Here is a 5,051-nt window from a genome sequence, read left to right as displayed (position 1 = left end):
TATTGATCTTTTTACTTGTCTTCTTGGGGATTATAGCAGAATGTTGGTCTGGGTACTGTGTTGAGGTATTGAAGGTTGAGGTTGAAGATTAAAGGTCCAGTGTACAGCATTCCATTTGTACCTGGATTTTCTAGTAGTATTTGTATTTTCAGAGTTACTGTGCAGAAATATCGCGCAAACATCCTCTGAAGTCAGAAACCCAACAGAGAAAGTGGGAGCAGACCCACCTAAACCCAAGTTTACCCGTAAAGATGCACAACTAAACAAGGTTGAATGAAGAGTAAACATACATTTATATCTAAATGTACTCGATTAATTGTACATAAATTATCATTAAAGGTAGTGATTCTAACTGCTATACAGAGATTAAGTTTACAAAATGTCCAAAACACTAAATAATGGATGTAGTATGTCTGCTAACATTAATAACTGTTGCTAATTTGTTAGCCTTGAGAGTTTTACGTAAAACAAAGGGGATCCTGGCGCCATCCATGTTGGTTTTCCAAGTTTTCCGACTTTGTCAACATGAACACTGTCTATTCTGTCATGATGTCATTCTCAGTTCTGACTTCCAACCTCTGAGTCAAATCTTACGCAGAACAAGAATCATCTTCAAACGCTACGCACAGGTTTGAATGGATGGTGGGCGTCAGAGGCTAAAATTCTTCCAACCATAAAGATGTTTTTTATCTGTGACTGTCTCCAGTGTTCAAACATTTTGTCCATTCAGAGACAGGGTAGTAAAAATACATGGCTGCTCCCATGTATGTAAATCCACGGCAAGTAGATATAAATGGCTCCTTTTGAAGAGGAAAAAACGGTTTTTAATTCGTCAAATTGAATTCTTTTGTCATTGACTGTTGTTAACACACTTTTGGGTAAATACCAAAATACATCCCAAAACACGAAAGTGTCCAAGTTCTGGGATTTACTATGGTTACTGTACACAGTTTAATACATTTAATGACCTTAATGCAAATTTTAATTAGCCATTCTGTAGTTTCTGTAGATGTCTCATTAGTTAGTTTTATCAAGTTTATTCTTTTAAAGGTAAGAAAGTCACAGTATTTTGGAACTTTATGATGCAGGATCAACGACAACAACAAAAACATTCTTTACTATGACATCTTACACATATCCAGTCTGTGTCATGTGATCATAGCCATCACTGTAACATGATAAAATGTTCAGCAATAATTCAAAAAGTTCAAAAGAAGTTGTGATGTTGAAATAAAAACTGAATGCAATTATTCACCAATCTCATTAACTGGTATTTTATTCCCATGTTGAAACCAAGCGACGACTACCGGCGATTAAAAGTGAACTAGTGGAAGTACCAAAAACTGGGGATTAATTTATATATATATATATATATATATATATATATATATATATATATATCTCAAAATTCATCAAAATGACAAGTGTGTCATTGTGACTGATAGGTACCTGATATCCTGCTGCAGGAAGGTAGAGTGTTGCACAACCACGGTTACTAGCCGCCAGCTAACAGCATGATTTAGCTATAGCCTGCCTGGTTAGCTCCTGTTAGCTCCAGATTAGCTCTTAACTGAATTTGATAGATGTCAATCATCCACCTTCACGTTCACAGTCCCCTTCTCAGCTCTACTTCTTTGCCCATTTTTGTGTTTTCCGGGCGAGATGACACGCATAATGCTGGATAGATGGCAATGATGAGAAGCGCCCAATAGCTTCAATTCAGCTTGACAGAAATTTAGGGGTGATGTCACAGAGGCTCCGTCCGTCTTTTACATAAAGTCTGTGATTAAAACTGAGACTTTTAAACATTTCACAGAAAATTTGAGCTCATTTTGATTTTTAGTGTAATAGAGCTTTTACTGACATTACTAAACATGTACTAAACATGTACTAAAACAGTAAACTGTTTTTGCAGACAGTGATTTGCGCCTAGAGATTCCTCCTGATTATCTTAAAAGTTTTACTCTGGGAAACATTTTTCTGAAATTGTTCCATAATTTTTAGGCTCCATCCACACTGGTGAAGCGTCCGACCATCTTTCCATCTGAGAGGCTCTACCTCTCTGACATGCTCCTTTTACACCTGGTCTTTTCAGATTTATACAAGTTACTTTTCCTTTTGCTGCTCTTGTTTCAGCATTTTTCAGATGTGTTGCTGTGTTAGCATCAGAAGCTGAAGACTTTTAACACATCTAGCACATCTAACTTCACTGATGATCTTTTAGATGTGCTGATGTTCAAATGATCTGCAGAAACTCCTACAGTTTAACCAGATGTTGAGTCTGTGCAGCAACTTCAGGAAAATCTTACACCTCAAACTGTAGAAGCTTGTAAAATAATAATAAAAAATGTATATTGTGAAATAAGTAAAACTAGTGTTGAGAGCAATGCTTTGTTCTCTGGGTTTGGGTCCGTTTGAAGCTCCCATACATGGCAGGAAATCCACAATGATGACCATTTTTTGTTTGGGCGATGGTGCCACTCTCTCTAAACCACATCTGGAATCAGATGTGAGAATAGTTGTCAATATGATGGAAAACATGTTTCAGCTGTTGAAACATTTCTTTTTTAAGTATCTTGGAAGGCAGGTTATGCTAACAAGTGATCTTAGAATAATCAGTGTGACCTGTTTTACCTTCAATAAGCGGCATCTTGACCATAAATATGGACAAAAATGCTCCGCTGTTACATGTAGTCCCTAGAAAATCCTCTTTTTTTCTCTTTGGGTGGAGTACACTGAGAAACAAAATTGCTCTTGCTGTTTTAGAAAATTACTGAGGCTGTTTGAAACTATAGAGTGAAAAAATGAGGCCGCCCAATGTATTTTTATTATTATTCATATTCAACATATCTGAACATATTAAATATCAAGTTTAAAGATACTTGAATATCCAAGTTAGATAACTAAACACGTAGAACTGAACTTTCCTTTTTTCTTTAAGAAGCACTTTTTGGTGAGGAATAAATTCAGACAACATACTTTTATCACATCACATGAATATAATCAGAGCATGGTTACTGAGTGCGGGAGGAGGCGTTTAGAGCCGTCTAATGCCTTCAGAATGAGGAGTTTAGCGGCTTGTAAGTGATTAAAAAAGATCACAGTAGAATCCAAAACAAGTGGAGGAGATTGCTAACAACTGGACATCTAAGCCAGTCCACCCAGTTAGCAGACTACAGGTTGCTCAAAGTTCAGGCTGAAGTTTGTCAGAAGGAACATGAACAAAGATAAAGACTTCTGGAATCATATTCTTTGTACAGATGAGTCTAAAGCTGAATTTATTTTAGACACCAGAACAGAGGACATGTTTGGTTGTTGCCAAGTATATTGGAGAAGAAGCTGATCCCCGCTGTGGAGCACGGAGGTGGAAGTGTCATGGTATTTTTTGGTGCAGCAGGACCTGAACAGCTCACGATCATCAAATCGACCATAAATTATTCCACGTCAGAAACTGAGGTAGAACTGGACCCTCCAACATGACAATAACACAATGTATACCAGTGAACCCAGTGAACCCTAGGGCTGGGCGATATGATGATATATATTGTTTGGACGATATAAACCGTCCATCGTTTCATATGAGGCCCTATCGTTTACGCCACAATAAGGTAGCAGACGTTTTTCAGAGCAGGATAATTCACTAAAAGATGACCAGCCAACCCAAACTGATGAGTTTGTTCCTAAAAGAGGGGAAATTTCTGTCTGGATGCGGTTTGGATATAAAAAGACCGACGTGGAACCGACAACAGGCTAGTCCTAACAATGGACTCCGACACAACTAACTCATTCTATCAGCTGCACAGGAATCAGGATAAAGAATAGAGTCAATGAGCAAAAGCAGCATCAAGTGGAGGCGAAAGCTCATCATAAACTCCAGACACAAACGCTGCAACAGGTATTTACCCATAAAACGTCATACGGCCAAAGTTCCTGTAGGTGGAAGGAGATCACTGCTGCTGTTGCCAAGCAACATCTGGCACATAACTGATGACTGACACAACATTACACAAACAGTTTTATATCGTTATGCATATCGTTATGGGGATATAAAATGAGCGATATCGGGATATGCGATTTTGGTCATATCGCCCAGGCCTAGTGAACCCACCAAGGACTGGCTGAAAACTAGTTGTGGAAAGGCCAAGTCAAAGCCATTTGAGATGCAGAGGGGTCACCGGACAAGAAACCCATCAAACCAGAACTGAAACAAACAAACAAACAAACAGCTCTGGTGGAACAGACTTTCCTCAGACTGATATCAGAGAGGTTAGACGGCTATAAAAAGAGGTAACAGCAGCTAATCTGCTGATCTAACTTCTTGCTTCTTCTTCAGAATACACATTTATTGACTTCTTTAGTTTGAGCAAAACAAAGCAATTTACTGAGATTTATCAGTAATTAAATCCCTTCCTTAACCAGAGATAGATTGGACAGCGGCACCATAATTTCCAGGATATAAGTCACTGCTTTTTAACAAACAGTTCAACAGCAATGCAGCTAAAGATTATTATTGGCAAATTTTGTGCTTAATGTACACAATCTCTTCATGGAAAACGAAGAAATGCATGCAATGCAGCCTTTAGGTTAAAGGCCATCCATGTTGCTGCTGCAGAAGGAAACAGAGCTGCTGGGTGAAGGTGTGGCTCGTTCAGCTGTAGACCAGAAATGACAGTGTGTGTTTCATTTTTACACGACTTTCTTCCTGTCATGATGAAGCCGAAACAGACTCATTTGGATTTATTTACAGAAGAGAAATGAGGTTTAAAGTCTGGAGCAGGTGAGACTGTGTACGTGTTTCTTCCTCCTGATCTAAGAGCTAAGATTGTGCCTTCAACCTGCAGGAACCACGTCGTCTGAACGATGCTCACGTTTCCTCTCTGTGTGCTGATCCACCGTATAAAGTTGCATAAGTAGAGAATAATAAGCTTCAGCAGGAGGATTTATAATCACAGAAATGTTCAGTCTGTGGATTTGTTGCCTATTTCTTTTCAGGAACAAGCGGTCTGGTCCAGAGGGAACATCTTCCGCCACCAGCCAGAACCAGCCTTTGC

The sequence above is a fragment of the Telmatherina bonti genome (assembly GCF_933228915.1).
Source record: "Telmatherina bonti genome assembly, chromosome: 24".
NCBI classification, from domain to species: domain Eukaryota; kingdom Metazoa; phylum Chordata; class Actinopteri; order Atheriniformes; family Telmatherinidae; genus Telmatherina; species Telmatherina bonti.
Note: the sequence above shows the minus strand (reverse complement) of the source record.